Here is a 19,378-nt window from a genome sequence, read left to right as displayed (position 1 = left end):
GGTAGCTCCTCCAAATGGTTGTCAGTCAGGTCTCTGTAAAAAAACGAATCCATTTACAACAGCGGGAAAAACCCCTAATAAACCCTGATTAGTTTCTGAAGTAATTAATGTTTACGAAGCCAAAAAATTAAGCACGCAATGTGAAAAGATAACTTCGATTATTGATATTTAAAGCCTCTCCAGGAGTCCTTCCATCTCATCCTGTTCTGCATTCAGGCATACTTTTGCTTTTAGAAAAACAGATATAATAGTATAACTGTACGTAAATATCTATGAGTCTTCCTGACTTTGGAAACAAGCCGGATGGTGGCTAAAACGAAGCGGATAAAAAGTGTCGGGACTAGTATTTCAAAGCAATAATCCCACTTTGAGCCTGTTTAGAAACTTATTACGATGGCTGTTTTTTTTTTAAATTCAAGTATAAGGCGTTTATCACTTGTCTATAATGACCCCAGGCCGACTAATCGTAAGAATGAATAAACACTATTTTAAGAGCTTTAATAAGATGTTAAGAGCTTTAATAAGATGTTAAGAGCTTTCATGAGACTACAATAAGTGTAAAGAATATTTCAATGATCGGGGCAGACGGTTTTGATAATATAAACAACGGTCATGTAACAGTTCAGCACTAATGACCTGGTCTGGTCCTTCACTTCCAACCAGGGCGTTTTTTATTAACACCTCTAAATGGAGATTGAAGTTGAGGACTGTTCTGTGACGTTGCTAGCTTGACTCGGGTAGAAACGCATGGAGAATAAGCGCTTAAATTACTTTCGATCTTTCGTGAGAGATGACGTCTCACTTGAAACATTTCCTATAACGAAAGTAACGATTGCGAAAATATACTCTGATCCTTCCGAGGGTGCATGGTCCATATCCGATAGCGCTAAAAACTGTTTATGAAGATCATTATGGATAACGTACTTCACCATCTATCTGCGTTTAATTAATGCAGGAGCAAAGAAGCCAGTAGTTTACATTTACATTTACATATATCATCTCACAACTTCTATAACAGACATATTTGCAAGCTCCAGTCTAGGTTATATATCATATCTACCATTCTCATCAAATAAAATTTCTCATGCAACAGAGAAGTGCAGCATTGTTAAAACCATTTCAATCATTACATGCTGAAGGTCCCTCCCAGAACCCTTCGTCATCTTTCCCTGTTCTGGATTGCGTTTATTGAAAGCTCTTGTCAATGTAAAGAAAAATCATAGAGAAAACTTGGACTCCGTCTTGAGTACCGCCCCCAACCAAACTGTTATCTAATCCTTTTTCCTTTGCTCAGATGACGGAACAGATATCAGTATCAAATGTATATATATATATATAACGTGATATGAATTGAGTTAGGGAAAAAAAGAGACTATGATACATATATATCTCTACGTACAGTTCTGTGAGATTTCCGAGATTAGAAAACAGGCCAGACGGCAGGTTAACCAGATTATTGTTGATCAATTGTCTGTAAAATACAGAAAAATAACAACGGGAATGAAATAAACTTAAATGCATATATTCTTTAAGTGAGTCTTTTCAGTAAACTACAGTACAGTACAATTCTAACTCAGACTCCAAATTTCCAACTAAAACTAGAATTTTTTAACTCAAACTCAAAATTTCTGTGTATTTCCAACTCATTAATCAAATACACTTGTCAAACAATTCAGTCTAATGCCTCATATGACCAAGGCAGCTCATATGACTGAATTGCCTCAAATGACCCAAGCAGCTCAAATGACTAAATTGCCTCAAATGATCCAGCCGCCTCAAATACCTCAATTGCCTCAAATGACCCAACCAGCTCAAATCTCTGAATTGCCTCAAATGATCCAACCAGCTCCAATGACTGAATTGCCTCAAATGACCCAACTGGCTCAAATAACTGAATTGCCTCAAATAACTCGACCAGCTTAAATGACTGAATTGCCTCAAATGATCCAACCAACTCAAATGTCTGAATTACCTCAAATGACTCAACCAGTTCAAATGACTAAATTGCCTCAAATGGTCCAACCAGCTCAAATGACCGAATTGCCTCAAGTGACCCAACTGGCCCAAATGACTGAATTGCCTCAAATGATCCAACCAGCTCAAATGACTGAATTGCCTCAAATGACCCAACTGGCTCAAATGGCTGAATTGCCTCAAATGACTCAACCAGCTCAAATGACTGAATTGCCTTAAATGATCAAACCAGCTCAAATGCCACAATTGCCTCAAATGATCCAACCAGCTCAAATGTCTGAATTACCTCAAATAACTCAATCAGTTCAAATGACTAAATTGCCTCAAATGACCCAAGCAGCTCAAATGACTGAATTGCCTCAAATGACCCAACCAGCTCAAATGACTGAATTGCCTCAAATGACCCAACTGGCTCAAATGACTGAATTGCCTCAAATAACTCGACCAGCTTAAATGACTGAATTGCCTCAAATGATCCAACCAGCTCAAATGCTACAATTGCCTCAAATGACCCAACTGACTCAAATGCCTGAATTGCCTCAAATGACCCAACGAGCTCAAATGTCTGAATTGCCTCAAAAGACTCAACCAGCACAAATGACTAAATTGCCTCAAATGACCCAAGCTGCTCAAATGACTAAATTGCCTGAAATGACCTAAGCAGCTCAAATGACTGAATTGCCTCAAATGATCCAGCCGCCTCAAATACCTCAGTTGCCTGAAATGACCCAACTGGCTCAAATGACTGAATTGCCTCAAATGACTCAACCAGCTAAATTGACTGAATTACCTCAAATAATCCAAGCGGCTCAAATGACTGAATTGCCTCAAATGATTCAACCAGCTTAAATGATTAAATTGCCCCAAATAACCCAACCAGCTCAAATGCCACAATTGTCTTAAATGATCCAACCAGCTCCAGTGACTGAATTGCCTCAAATGACCCAACCAGCTCAAATTACTGAATTGCCTTAAATGATCCAGCCAGCTCAAATGACCAAATTGCCTCAAATGATCCAACTAGCTCAAATGCCACAATTGCCTCAAATGACCTAATTGGCTCAAATGACTGAATCGCCTCAAGTGACTCAACCAGCTCAAATGTCTAAATTGCCTTAAATGACCCAAGCAGCTCAAATGACTGAATTGCCTCAAATGACTTAACCAGCTAAAATGACTGAATTGCCTCAATTTATCCAAGCAGCTCAAATGACTGAATTGCCCCAAATGATCCAACCAGCTCAAATGCCACAATTGCCTCAAATGATCCAACCAGCTCCAGTGACTGAATTGCCTCAAATGACCCAAGCAGCTCAAATGACTGAATTGCCTCAAATGACCCAACCAGCTCAAATGACTGAATTGCCTCAAATGACCCAACTGGCTCAAATGACTGAATTGCCTAAAAATAACTCGACCAGCTCAAATGACTGAATTGCCTCAAATGATCCAACCAGCTCAAATGCTACAATTGCCTCAAATGACCCAACTGGCTCAAATGACTGAATTGCCTCAAATGACTTAACCAGCTAAAATGACTGAATTGCCTCAATTTATCCAAGCAGCTCAAATGACTGAATTGCCCCAAATGATCCAACCAGCTCAAATGCCACAATTGCCTCAAATGATCCAACCAGCTCCAGTGACTGAATTGCCTCAAATGACCCAAGCAGCTCAAATGACTGAATTGCCTCAAATGACCCAACCAGCCCAAATGTCTGAATTGCCTCAAAAGACTCAACCAGCACAAATGACTAAATTGCCTCAAATGACCCAACTGGCTCAAATGACTGAATTGCCTCAAATGACTCAACCAGCTAAAATGACTGAATTGCCTCAAATGACCCAAGCAGCTCAAATGACTGAATTGCCTCATATGATTCAACCAGCTTAAATGACTGAATTGCCCCAAATGACCCAACCAGCTCAAATGCCACTTTTGTCTCAAATGATCCAACCAGCTCCAGTGACTGAATTGCCTCAAATGACCCAACCAGCTCAAATTACTGAATTGCCTCAAAGATCCAGCCAGCTCAAATGACCGAATTGCCTAAAATGACCCAACTAGCTCAAATGCCACAATTGCCTCAAATGACCCAATTGGCTCTAATGACTGAATCGTCTCAAGTGACTCAACCAGCTCAAATGACTAAATTGCCTTAAATGACCCAAGCAGCTCAAATGACTGAATTGCCTCAAATGACTTAACCAGCTAAAGTGACTGAATTGCCTCAAATGATCCAGGCAGCTCAAATGACTGAATTGCCCCAAATGATCCAACCAGCTCAAATGCCACAATTGCCTCAAATGATCCAACCAGCTCCAGTGACTGAATTGCCTCAAATGACCCAACCAGCTCAAATGACTGAATTGCCTCAAATGACTCAACCAGCTCAAATGTCTGAATTGCCTCATATGATCCAGCCAGCTCAAATGACCAAATTGCCTCAAATGATCCAACTAGCTCAAATGCCACAACTGCCTCAAATGACCCAATTGGCTCAAATGACTGAATCGCCTCAAGTGACTCAACCAGCTCAAATGACAAAATTGCCTAAAATGACCCAAGCAGCTCAAATGACTGAATTGCCTCAAATGACTCAACCAGCTAAAATGGCCGAATTGCCTCAAATGATCCAAGCAGCTCAAATCACTGAATTGCCCCAGATGATCCAACCAGCTCAAATACCACAATTGCCTCAAATGACCCAACTGGCTCAAATGACTGAATTGCCTCAAGTGACCCAACCAGCTCAAATGTCTGAATTGCCTCAAATGACTCAACCAGCTCAAATAACTAAATTGCCTTAAATGACCCAAGCAGCTCAAATGACTGAATTGCCTTCAACTACCCAACCAGCTCAAATGATTGAATTGCCTTAAATGACCCGATCAGTCAATAATAGCCAACTGCCTTAAATGAACCAACTGGTTCAGATGACTGAATTGCCTCAAATTACTCAACCAGTTCTAGTGACCCAACTGCCTCTAATGACCCAATCAGCCAATTAAAGCCAACTGCCTCAAATGATCCAACTGGCCCAAATGACAGAATTGCCTCAAAGGACCAAATTGGTTCCAGTGACCTAACTGTTTCAGATGACCCAATAATTTCAAATAACATTTACTTTCTGAAACAGCAGAACCTAACATGTGGCCATCAGCGAAAATGACCCAATCAGTGCAAGTGACCCAACTGCCTGAAATGATCCAATCCACTCAAATGACTCAATAGGCTTAATTAAACTACAAAAAGCTACAGGAAAACAATGCAAGCTGTTCACAAGTGTTTCCATAGAGCAGGGAAACAAGAGACGAACAGCACATCTTCATTTCTTAATCACGGTCGTTAGTAATTCTGTGAGAACAGTATCGTTCGCGTACTCGGGAAAAGTAGAGAAAAACTTTCGTTTGAACAAGCCATACATTAGCGTTTCCATGGAGCAGGAAAAAAATCGACAAAGATCATGTTTTCATGCTATTAGTAATTATCTGGGAATACGCTTGGAAAATGCAGCAATCGCGCGCTCGGGAAAACTATAGAAAAACGTTCTGGAAAACAAGCTATCAGTGGCGTTTTCGTGGAGTAGGAAAACAATCGACGATTTTCTTGTTTTTTTGGCATTTATCGTTTGCAATTCTGCAGGAAAACGCTCGACAAATGCAACGTTCGCGCGCTTGGGAAAATTATAGAATAACGTTCAGGAAAACAAGCTAAACACTAGCGTTTTCGTGGAGCAGGAAAACAATCGACAAACATCATGTTTTCATGGCATTTACCATTGGTAATTCTGCGAGGAAAACGCTCGGAAAATGCAGCGATCGCACGCTCGGGAAAACTTGAGTAAAATGTTCAGGAAAACAAGCTATACAATAGCGTTTTCGTGGAGCAGGAAAACAATCGACAAACATCATGTTTTCATGGCATTCACCGTTAGTTATTCTGTGGGAAAACGCTTGGAAAATGCCTTGTTCGCGCGCACGGGAAAACTATAGAAAAACGTTCAGGTGAACAGGCTATTCATTGGTATTTTCCTGGTGCTGGATAACTTGCGATGAACTTCGTGTTTTTCCTGAGTTTTACTGAGGGTGAACAATGAATTTGCCGCACGTTTTCCGATATCGGAAAACGTCAGTTTAATGTTGAATTTCTCAGTCATTCACCATTTCGGAAAATTAACAGTGAACGCATGTTTTTTTGCCGTGTAAGGCACCCTTTATGAGTCCGAACCCGCTAGGCATAGCATGTTTTATTTTACTTTTTTTTCTCCATACCTCCACCAGAAAAATGGATGACGGAATAATCTGGCCAAATGGTTTTAATTCATTAGAAACATTTCTCAGTTTAGCATGAGTAAGTACGTATGGCTAGTCAGTTCTGAACATGGTGTCTTGTCCTGTCCATCTGTCAATGGACCTTTCAATGCGCAGGATTAAGTATATCTGTACGGAGGAATGTGAAATTGAAAGCTATTTGCTTCTAAGGATAGAAACAAAAGATTATCTATAGCTTTTATTCTTCTATGCGTTCCAATGGTTCGAGATTCGTATCTACATAACCGTCGCATAAGATACTTGACAAATAATGAGTTCAGTAAGATTTCTCAGATGTCTCACTTTGTTTCGGCACAGCTGATGACGATCTTACAGAGGCAGATTAAATTACAGGATCTTCAGCTGAGGATTTCGATCAAATACGTTCAGAGGAAGGTATCGCAGCCTGTTCTCGTTCAATCTCCTATTTAGCAGAAACAATTTACAGAGTAGCTGTTAGCTTATCACAAATAATTCAGTGTTTTAACAGAGAGGTCATGTCCAGATGCTCCCGAGGGATGAACTCTGAATTTTTCCCTTTAATAATATGTTCATTCCACGTCAGGTGTCGAAGTCAGTAACCAGCATTAGGACTAGGAGGACCACCCTTACTTGCCCTTATATCATGTCAATCTTGAAATATGTCAATGAATGCCACAAATTCTCCCTGCTATCCTATTTTTCCTGTCTCCTGTATAGCAAACGAAACATTAACGACAACTTCAATAAAGTTCATTGAGAAATACAGTTTCACGCACAGTTCTTGGAGAATGCTGAGGTTGGCAAGCAAGTCAGATGGTAGCTCCTCCAAATGGTTGTCACTCAGGTCTCTGTAAAAAACGAATCCATTCACAATAAAAACCTATGAAAAACTCTGACAAATTTCTGAATTAATTAACGTTTACGAAGCCAAAACATTTAGCACGCAGACGCAAATATGGATAAAGTCTTTTATCGTATAATGCACAATTTTTAATTTTCTTTTCAAAGGATGGGAGAGAAGGTAATTTTTTTGTCACTCGCCGTCTTCTCAGTTGGTTGCCAGTTGATCATTCACTAATTGTATATAATTAATCGTTTAGCAATGTAAAAAAGATTAATTCAATTATTTGATATTTCAAGCCTCTCTAGGAGCCTCGTTCCATCTCATCCTGTTGTATATTCAGGCATACTTTTGCTTTTAGACAGCATATATAATAATATAACTGTACTTAAAGATCTATTGGTCTTCCTGACTTTGGAAACAAGCCGGGGGGTGGCTAAAAAGAAGCGGATAAAAGGTGTCGGGACTAGTATTTCAAAGCAATAATCCCACTTTGAGCCTGTTTAGAAACTTATTACGATGGCTGTTTTTCCTTTTTAAATTCAAGTATAAGGCGTTTACAATTTGTCGATAATGACCCCAGGCCGACTAACCGTAAGAATGAATAAACTCTATTTTAAGAGCTTTAATGGGATATTAAGAGTTTTCATGAGACTACAATAAGAGTAAAGAATATTTCAATGATCGGGGCAGACGGTTTTGATATACAACTGTCATGTTACAGTTCAGCATTAATGACCCGGTCTGGTCCGTCACTTCCAACCAGGGCGTTTTTTATTAACACTTCTAAATGGAGATTGAAGTTGAGGACTGTTCTGTGACTTTGCTAGCTTGACTCGGGTAGAAACGCATGGAGAATAAGCGCTTAAATTACTTTCGATCTTTCGTGAGAGATGACGTCTCACTTGAAATATTTCCTATAACGAGGGTGGTGCACTGAATATCGCAAAAGTAACGATTATGAAAATATATTCTGATCCTTCCGAGGGTGCATGGTCCGTATCCAGTAGCGCCAAAGATAGTTTATGAAGATCAGTATGCATAGCGTATTTCGCCATCTTTCCGCGTTTAATTAATGCAGAAGCAAAGAAGCTAGTAGTTTACATTTACATTTACAAATATCATCTTGCAACTTCTATAACAGACATATTCGCAAGACCCAGACTAGGTTATATGATTTTGATTTAGACGTCGCTTACAGTTCCTCTAATCTGGTTAGGTGATGAAATATCTTTTGCGGCAAAGTATTGATTGTGTTGTTCCGCAACACTCTGTGAACATTAAAACATAATTTTATTTCTACTAGTTGAGCAAAATAGCGTTTCATGTTGTCTTTGAAGTTAAAAACATTCGGCAAAATTGAATGAGAAGGTCAAAGTTAGTTGGCATATAACACGCGATTTCCCCGCGACTCCGATTGCTGCTATTCCAAATGAATGGTTGTATTTTAAAGTCCTCACTAAAGTTCTCCATTCCCCGTTCTAACTATACTATTCCCTTTTCCACGTTCTACGTTTTCTGTTCCTCGTTCCCCTTCCTTAGTTTTGCGTTTTCCTTTTCCAGTTCATTGTTGGTTTGCTTCGTCGATGATCTTGAGCTTTCACTCACATTTATGAACTTAGATAACGATGATTGATTTTTGATTAACTTACAACTTCTTCAATCTGTTGAGAGCATCTAAAATTCCCAGTGACAACTTCACAAGCTTGTTTCCACGTACATTACTTACATTTAAGAGAAACAAAAAATAGCTTCATATTAAAACTGGGTGCGTATATTTTAAACCATTTCAATCATTACATGCTGAAGGTCCCTTCCAGAACCCTTTGTCATCTTTCCCTGCTCTCGATTGCGTTTATTGAAAGCTCTTGTCAATGTAAAGAAAAATCATAGAGAAAACTTGGACTCCGTCTTGAGTACCGCCCCCAACCAAACTGTTATCTGATCCTTTTTCCTTTGCTCAGATGACGGAACAGATATCAGTATCAATGTATATATATAGCGTGATATGAATTGAGTTAGGGAAAAAAGAGACTACGATACATATATATCTCTACGTACAGTTCTGTGAGATTTCCGAGATTAGAAAACAGGCCAGACGGCAGGTTACCCAGACTATTGTTGATCAATTGTCTGTAAAATACAGAAAAATAACAACGGGAATGAAATAAACTTAAATGCATATATTCTTTAAGTGAGTCTTTTTAGTAATCTACAGTAGCTTCTAACTAAGTAAGGCACCCTTCATGAGTCCGAACCTGCTAGTCATAGCATGTTTTATTTTCCTTTTTTTTTAAAGATACTTCCATCAGAATAATGGATGATTGAATTATCTAGCCAAACGGTTTTAATTCATTAAAAACATTTTTAATTTTCAGTTTAGTATGAGTAAGTAAGTACGTCTAGTCAGTTCCGAACAGGGTGTCTTGTCCTGTACATCTGTCAATTGGCCTTTTGATACGCAGGATTAGATATGATATCTATACAGAGAAGAGTGCTGTGAAATTGCAAGCTATTTGCGTCTAAGGATAGAAAAACAAAATATTATCTATATCTATTGTTCTTCTTTGCGTTCCAATGGTTGGAGATTCTTATAGACATAACCACCTCGTATAAGATATTTTACAAATAATGAGTTCAATTGGATTTCTCAGATGTCTCAATTTGTTTCGGCGCAGCTGATGACGATCTTACAGAGGCAGATCAACTTACAGGATCTTCAGCTGAGGATTTCGATCAAATACGTTCGGAGGAAGGTATCTTAGCCTGTTCTCGTTCAATCTCCTATTTAGCAGGAACAGTTAACAGAGTAGCTGTTAGCTTATCACAAGTAATTTAGTGTTTTAACAGAGAGGTCATGACTAGATGCTCCCAAGTTATGAACATAGAACTTTTCCTTTTAGTCTCAAGTTCATACCACGTCAGGTGTCGAAGTCAGTAACCAGCATTAGGACTATGAGGACCACCCTTACTTGCCCTTACTTCACATCAATCTTGAAATATGTGAATAAATGCCACAAATTCTCCCTGCTATCCTATTTTTCCAGATCCGTGTATAGCAAACGAAACATTAACGACAACTTTAATTAAGTTCAGTGAGAAATACATTTTCACATACAGTTCTTGGAGAATATTGAGGTTGGCAAGCAAGTCAGATGGTAGCTCCTCCAAGTGGTTGTCACTCAGGTCTCTGTAAAAAACAAATCCATTAACAACAGCGGGAAAATCCATAATAAATTCTGATTAATTTCCGTAACCGTAAGAATGAATAAAAATTATTTTAAGACCTTTAATGGGATTTTAAGAGCTCTCATGAGACTAAAATAAGAATAAAGAATATTTCAATGATCGAGGCAGACGGTTTTAATATACAACGGTCATGTTACAGTTCAGCATTAATGACCTGGTCTGGTCCGTCACTTCCGACCAGGGCGTTTTTTATTAACACCTCTATGTGGAGGTTGAAGTTGAGGACTGTTCTGTGACGTTGCTAGCTTGACTCGGGTAGAAACGCATGGAGGATAAGCGCTTAAATTACTTTCGATCTTTCGTGAGAGATGACGTCTCACTTGAAACATTTCCTATAACGAGGGTGGTGCACTGAATATCGCAAAAGTAATGATTATGAAAATATATTCTGATCCTTCTGAGGGTGCATGGTCCATATCTAGTACTGCCAAAAATTCTTTATGAAGATCATTATGGATAGCGTATTTCGCCATCTATCCGCGTTTAACTAATGCAGAAGCAAAAAAAGCCAGTATTCTAGGTTATATGCTTTTGATTTAGACGCCTTACAGTTCCTCTAATCTGGTTAGGTGATGAAATATCTTTGGCGGCAAAGTCTTGAATGTGTTGTTCCACAACACTCTGTGAACATTAAAACATAATTTTATTTCTATTAGTTGAGCAAAATAGCGTTTCATGTTGTCTTTGAAGTTAAAAACATTCGGCAAAATGAATGAGAAGGTCAAAATTAGTTGGTATATAACACGCGATTTCCCCACGACTCCGAATACTGCCATTCCAAATGAATGGTCGTATATTAATGTCCTTACTAAAGTTCTCCGTTCCCCGTTCTAAATTTTCTCTTCCCTTTTCCACGTTCTACGTTTTCCGTTCCACTTTTCTCTTCCCTAGTTTTGCGTTTTCCGTGTCCAGTTGATTGTTGGTTTAGTTCGTCGAGGATCTCCAGCTTATACACACATTTATGAATTTAGATAACGATGATTAATTGCTGATTAACTTACAACTTCTTCAATCTGGTGAGATCATCAAAAATTTCCAGTGGTAACTCCACGAGCTTGTTTCCACGAACATTACTTAAATTTAAGAGAACAAAAAATAGCTTCATATTAAAACTGGGTGCGTATATTTTACTGCTCTCGTGTGGTGGGCTGAGATCACCAAGACAATTAAATTAAGACTAGAGAAGAGAAAAAATATTTTCTTTCCAGCCTTTTATCCAGACCTACCCTATCTACCGTTCTCATTAAATACAATTTTTCATATAATAGAGAAGTGCAGCATTGTTAAAACCATTTCAATCATTACATGCTGAAGGTCTCTTCCAGAACTCTTTGTCATCTTTCCCTGTTTGGGATTGCGTTTATTGAAAGCTCTTGTCAATGTAAAGAAAAAACATAGGGAACACCTGGACTCTGTCTTGAGTACCTCCCCCAACCAAACTGTTGTCTAATCGTTTTCCCTTTGCTCAGATGACAGAACGGATATTAATATCAATGTATATATATATATATATATTATATATATGTTATATATATATATATATATATATATATATATATTAGGGAAAAAACAAAGACATTATGATACATATATATCTCTACGTACAGTTCTGTGAGATTTCCGAGATTAGAAAACAGGCTAGACGGCAGGTTACCCAGACTATTGTTGATCAATTGTCTGTAAAATACAGAAAAATAACCACGGGAACGAAATAAACTTAAATGCATATATTGTTTAAGTGAGTCTTTTCAGCAACCTATAGTAGCTTCTAACTAAGTAAGAAACCCTTCGTGAGTCCGGACCTGCTAGTCATAGCATGTTTTTTGTTGTTTTTTTTTTTAACATACCTCCATCAGCATGATGGATGATCGAATAATCTGGCCAAATGGTTTTAATTCATTAGAAGCATTTTTAATGTTCAGTTCAGTATGAGTAAGTAAGTACGGCTAGTCAGTTCCGTATCTACATAACCATCTCATATTAGATATTTTACACTTCTGAAGTTAATAACGTTTACGAAGCCAAAACATTAAGCACGAAGACGCAAAAATGATAAAGTCTTTTATCATATAATGCATAATTTTATATTTCATTTCGTTTAGCAATGTAAAAAAATAACTTCAATTATTTGATATTTCAAGCCTCTGCAGGAGCCTCCTTCTATCTCATCCTGTTCTATATTCAGCATAATTTTTCTTTTAGAAAAACAGATATATTAATGTAACTGTATGTAAAGATATACGAGTCTTCCTGACTTTGGAAACAAGCTAGGTGGTGGCTAAAGCGAAGCAGATAAAAAGTGTCGGGACTAGTATTTCAAAGCAATAATCCCACTTTGAGTCTGTTTAGAAACTTATTACGATGGTTGTTATTTTATTCAAGTAAAAGGCGTTTACATCTTGTCTATAATGACCTCAGGCCGACTAACCGTAAGAATGAATAAATATCATTTTAAGAGCTTTCATAAGATTTTAAGAGCTCTCATGAGATTACCACAAGAATAAAGAATATTTCAATGATCGGGGCAGACGGTTTTGATATACAACGGTCATGTTACAGTTCAGCATTAATGACCTGGTCTGGTCCGTCGCTTTCAACCAAGGCGTTTTTTCCCGTCTGTATGTGAATTAACGCTTCTGAATGCAGGTTGAAGTTGAGGACTGTTCTGTGACATTGTTAGCTTGACTCGGGTATGGAAACGCATGGAGGACAAACAGTTAAATTACTGTCGGTCTTTCGTAAATTAGGGTTTGGTCAAGATTTATGAATATATAGCCAGGTCACAGAAAATCATTGGCCTTTTCGTTAGCATGTTTGTTTTTGTAATTCAGTTAAGGCGATTACTTGTTGTCCAAAGTGGCCCTCAGGCCGACCCAACGTAAGAATGAAAAAGTTTTGTTTATCATCTACAGTTTCCGCATTGTTTATGAGACATTCACGAAAATAAAAGGGTAATTAAATGATTAGAGCAGATGATTTTGATACGCAAAAGACGTGTTTCAGTTTAGTATAAATGAATTAGTCTGGCCCGTCAGAGGCAACAAAGGCGTTGATACTGTTCGTTTATTGATTAACGCAGCTATATGCAGGGTGTGAAGTGTACAGTGAGGAGTGTATAGTGAGGACTGTGCTGTGGCATTCAACTGCTTACTTTGACTCGGGTACAAACGCATGGAAGGCGAAACATTAGTGCTGTTGTCGGATCTTTCGACATAATCAAGTCAAATTATTATAATTTTTAACAGAACGGTGGCAAAATCCATCCACCAAATATGACTTCATATGATACAGTTCATAAATGAATCAACAGAGAGTAAATTTCCACATAGTCACTTTTTTTTCTGCTAAACTAGGGGCTGCTATAGGAGCAGACCCGATGACAGAAAGGTAGGTATAGTAAATTTCACTCACAGGATCTTCAAATGCGGATTGCGCTCAAATAGGGTTGGAGGAAGGTCTTTCAGCTTGTTTTTGTTTAATCTCCTATTTAGCCAGAACAGTCAAGAAGATTAGCTGTTAGCTTATCACAAGAAAATCAATGATCTAATGATAAAATCATGACCTTAGGCTCCCTGAACTTTTCCCTCCAGTCCGAAGTTCCCTTTTCTCTATGGGTTCAACGTCAATATAAACCAAAAAGAAGTCTGTCAGGACCACACCTACTTTTTTTGACCACATCATATCGATCGTGACATATTATGAATAAATGGTATGATATGTTTCTTTTTCCTTACATAACCACGACAACATTTTTTATTAAATCGCAACTGTCATGACGTTGGGAAACGTAATTTAACGTACAATTCTTGAAGATTGCCGAGGTTGGCAAGCAAGTCAGATGGTAGCTCCTCCAAATGGTTGTCACTCAGGTCTCTGTAAAATGCAATGGCATTTTCAACTGACGTGTACGAGGCAAAATACCCGCGATCAACTCTGGGTTTTTTTTTCCTCAGGTGATTAGCATTTACAAAAAGACTGAAAAATTAATTTCATAGATATAAGAGTGGATAAAGAGAAGAATTTCCTCTATTATGGTGATAGACGCTTTTCTCTTAATTAATCCATAAAAATAATCTATTCATCTTTTCATCATTGCTTCTTGGTTTATTTGGCAGCTGGTTGATTAGCTGTTTAACTGTTTTTAAGTATTTTTTACTTGATACATCATGTATTGTGTCTTCTCTTGTTAGTTCGCTTGTTCTTGTCCTTGTTTGTTTGTTTGTTGTTTTATTTGTGTCTTATTTGAATTTATTTGACTTAGATGAATAACTTTGTAATATACGCACAAGATTGTCGTTGTAGCTGGCAGTTTCCACGGAAATGATTTAAGTTGTTTTCCACTGCATGTAGCTTCCGTTGAATTTGTAGAACCAAACTCGCATTTACAGGGTTGTGGACAATCAATTGAGGTATTTGATGCCAAATAATTGCCTCTTACGGTTTGAACAGCTGTTCAGTTAAATTTGCATACGAGATAAGTATTTCCAAAATTAGAAACAGAACTACGTACGGATGACTGATAATTACTAAGTATATTTGGCAGAGAGAGCTAAATTATTCCCCAATAATATTTACGAGAAGCAAACGTCATCGCTTACCTGATAAACAAATGAAAACCAACATGGTTTTCTTTGTGAGCACAGACATGACGGGAGAATCACCTGAAAGCACAATAGACAATATCAGCGCTTGGGATCGAGGCAAGCAGGCATGGCATAAAAAATCTGTGCGGAAAGCATTTTCAGTCTTGTGGTCAGAGGGGAAATAAAATAAGCCGAGCTTGGAACAATTTCAAGAGCTGAATATAACGCAATCTTGAAAAGCAACAATAGGCGTATACTAAGGGACTAGTCCTTATCTGATGGTTCCTAGGGGAAAAGGATGAGGAATCAGTCGTCCCCAACAGAATATAAAAATAGAACTGTAGAAAATTGACAGCCGATTAACGTTTAATGAGGAGGACTCATGCGAATATGAAAATTACTATTTATCACTGGGGGGGTCAAGGGGGAGAGGGGGGGGGGGGCAGAGCATTTACGGGGAACACGTAGGGCTCAGCGGAAACGGAGGGGGGATCAGTCGTCGCCAACAGAGTATATAAATAGAACTGTAGAAAATTGACAACCGATTAACTTTTATTGAGGGGGACTCATGCGAATATGAAAACGACTATTTATCGCCGGGGGAGCAGAGGATTTGGGGCGATCACGCGGTGTTCAGCGGAAACGGAGAGGGGATCAGTCGTCGCCAACAGAGTATGGAAATAGAACTGTTGAAAATTGACAGCAAATTAACTTTTAAAGAGGGGGACTCATGCAAATATGAAAATGACTATTTATCGCCGAGAGGGTGGGGGGGGGGATAATCTGAGGGAATTACACGGTGGTCGGTAAAAACGGAGGGGGGAGGGGGGTCAGTCATCGCCAACAGAGTATAAAGATAGAAATGTAGAAAACTGACAGCCAAGTAACTGCTAACGAATGGGGATCATAAGAATATAACGATGACAGTGAAATTTGTTGCTGAAGTCCATTGTCAGTCGTGCCCGTTCTGAAACAAGCTCAAAGAAAAGCATTTGAAAGCTTTTGAAGCAGTCTGTGTGACATTACGCAAAGACCTGCGATTCAGTAAGTATTATGGAGCACATTAATTTTTTTAAAGCCTAACAACAACATAAAGTCAAAAACATATGGTGTGGTAACACTTACTACGACTTGATCACTGAAAAAACTATAACTGGCTGTAACTATATATTTTTTACTAATTGTTTTGAACTATTAAATGTACTTATTGCAATTCACTAATGAATGGATTCAATTATTTACCTGAACTACCCCATCGAGTCTCTGGTGTCTTGTAAGCCACAATATTGCACCGTTAAAGAGAGAATTGCTAAAATAACCTTATTATTTGAATACGTTTGCAATAAACTGCACGTGGATTTGCATGCATAATTACCGATAATCATGTGGTGGACGATACATAATTAATATCCCGGGGAACTGAAATTGTTTTGAAACTTCCAAACTTTTCATGAATTCATCTTTCTTTAAAAAACTGAACTGTTCATTCGACTTCTTGTCTCTACTTATAGCAAATATTTGTGCTTTTTCATCTCTTTTTCGTTCAATATGTTCACTGCCTGTCTAAACATGACGTTATTGTCATTGTTGGTTATTTAAAAACTAGAGATCTTTATCAAGAAAATTCAAATGAAACACGTAGGATGAAAAATGTTTAATTCACAAAGAAATTGTGAATGGTAATACGACTGAAGCTGAGGAATACCATTCATTCAGAAATAGATTTTGGTAAAGGGTGTATTTCCGAGGGAGTGAAAAGAGTGCGCATGCCCACAAGAAGCTAAAGCCTGGTACGTTGCGTTTCAATACATAAATTTCTCACCAACACAGATTTTTCTATGTTGCCGCATTTAACAAACCAGATCTCACAGACCGCCCAAAACTAATGTGGGGAGTTTTTTTTTTAAATACATACTTATTTCCTGATGCTTTGCCGTAGGTGAACTTTCCATTGCAAATCTAGCTCTTTTTAAATTATTTAGGCTTAAAGGTGAATTTCACATACAGTTCATGTTTCTTTTCATGTTTCGTGTAACAGTTTGGTCATATCATGTAATATCTAAATTTTTCAAACTTCTCAGATTGAGCCTGGGCTGCCTGTGGTGTCAAACTTACCAAATACGTCAACATGTTCAGATCTTTTTAGAAGAATAAGACAACCATCAGCCCTGCATGTTACGATCCATGTACTTTTATTCATGGACGGGGAGCTGTTTATAACCGTTTTCCTTAGGCACTCGGTGAATCATACACGAGGGCCAGATTACAGCTCTTTATAATAAACTAACACAAACATATTTCATGCATTAAGTAATAATACGAACTATCACTGGATCAAACAATTCGTACCCTGATTCTACTAGTTTGATCAAAATGAAGGATCAATTTCTGTCGCTTGGCCGTGGGAGGTCTGTGTACGAGACTAATTCTGCCCTCGCCTCCACCCCCTCCCCCACCTTAGCCATTGAATAAGTCCGATATTTTTATTATTTTGAAGGTTTAACTGAATACTTTTCGAATGTCATTTATTGCGGAGTAGGTGGACGCCACACCACCAAAAATTCCAACAGCTATGAGTTCATACGAGAAAACCTTGATATGAAGAGGAATATTACGTTCAATTCTCAAATAAAACAAACAGGGAAATACAAAGGTCAATGCAGTTAATGTGGATCCTCCAATAAGAGACAGAATGGGACCAAACTTTGGGATGAGTTCGCCAATGCCAAGAATAAAACACATAATGGCGGTGCGAAGGAGGCACCGTTTGACACCAAATCCTGTTGGAAAAGAAGTCCGAAAAATGACTTAAGGTAGCGTAAGTGTCTAACATTAAAACGCTGTGTGGATGGGGGGTTTTATGAAAGCAAGACGCCAATAAGGAAAACAGTTTTACACGAAAGAAGCAAGAAAAAAAAAGGGCTCGTATTTCGCCCCTAGATATATAAGCGTAGCTGTGGACCCTAGAGCTATCTTGATCACATTCCCTGTAAAATATTAGATTCTATGTTTTTTTTACGGAATAGGTAGACGTCCATCGCAACCCTTGCTTCCCGCTGAATTAATGAGATTAACCCTGGGTGTATTTAAACCAACCTTGAGGTATGCTCAAAAAATCCTCAAAAGACTGCGATACTGGGTTTATCACAATAACAAAGCTTAACAGCAGGTGAAGTGTGATCAGTACAAGCACTATGTCTAACATAACAGCAGCCGCGTTATGTCCTTCGTATTTCACGCTCTCGAGAATGTTCGATGTGATGTTCTTGCCGTAAGCCACAAACCGAGGATTGACACAGGCAGATACATGCTTACGACACCAACCTACGCCCAGAACACAGAAATTGGAAACTTGGAGCATTTTTTCATGTCTGTCTAAATCGTTGGAAAGGTTGAAACGCTTCCAAATGAAAATAATATAGTTCCGAAAGCTAAAAGAAAAGGAGAAATTAGAAGAACTCAGCAGCATTGAGGAATGAATATAAGGTTCACTTTAGATATAACCTACCATCCTCATTTTTCCTGCGAAATTTTAGCCACGCAGTGGAAAGCTCTTACTGACGATTAAAATGTTAACATTTCGCGGCACATTCTAGTAAAAAAGTCATGTCATTTTTTTATTACACTGGATAATCTTGTAAGTCGACTTGGCCACACCGAGACCATTGGCAGCCTCTGTTCAGAAATGGATCACAGATGCAGTCAAAACGTGGTAAGAAAAAACAAAAGAGCACATGAAGCGCAGCCGGTTGTGTCACTGATGTTTTTACCACATTTTGATGTCTTCTGTGATCTATTATTGTACAGACCCACAGCAACGTAGAATCGATTTTCTAATTGTAGAGATGACGAAAGGTTGTTAATAATGACGCCATCTACGCGTTTGTCTTCCAACAGAACATAAGTAGTACCAATAAAATGCTTGTATAATTCAGCTTATCGTATAATTCTATATGAGTAGCATATATAATTATATATGATAATAAGTCCACTTAGGAAAACACACCTGAAAAGAAACTCTCGAAGCTTACACTAGGTTGTTCAACAGTATTCAAATTAGACGGCATATCCAATGCGATGCACACGCAGATCATCAAACAAGCCATAGCTGTTGCTTCACTAGCACTGACAGCGATCCCTCAGAAGTGCTTGGGCGTTCCCAGCCACGAGTATGGCAGCAGAACAGCAAAACAAATCACGAGCCAAATACGCAATTCGCCGGTTTTCCCAACATCAGCCACGTGCAGATTGACAAGATTTGCCAAGTTTCCCGCCGCCAGGATCAAAAACACTACACACACCCCTAGTCATAATATCAAAACAGTAACGTCAGATAAAACCTAAACATCTCATTGTCCAAGCGTGGATGTTTGTTCCAGATGTAAAAATATTAGTTTCAGAGCCTTATCAAAGACATCGAGGTTGACCAATGTTT

General features: G+C 38.4%; 2 protein-coding genes across 2 annotated transcripts in view; one reads left to right on the top strand and one right to left on the bottom strand.

Annotated features, from left to right (window-relative positions):
- LOC149049776 (uncharacterized) overlaps nt 1–19,378 on the bottom strand; it is a 180,470-nt gene that overhangs the window by 49,721 nt on the left and 111,371 nt on the right. The window lies entirely within an intron of this gene.
- The window catches only part of LOC113670765 (anoctamin-5-like), a 97,354-nt gene that overhangs the window by 64,923 nt on the left and 13,053 nt on the right, over nt 1–19,378 (top strand). The window lies entirely within an intron of this gene.

Source organism: Pocillopora damicornis, chromosome 2, assembly GCF_964200805.1.
Source record: "Pocillopora damicornis chromosome 2, jaPocDami1.2, whole genome shotgun sequence".
Classification (NCBI taxonomy): Eukaryota; Metazoa; Cnidaria; class Anthozoa; order Scleractinia; family Pocilloporidae; genus Pocillopora; species Pocillopora damicornis.
This window is presented reverse-complemented; position numbering and strand designations above follow the sequence as displayed.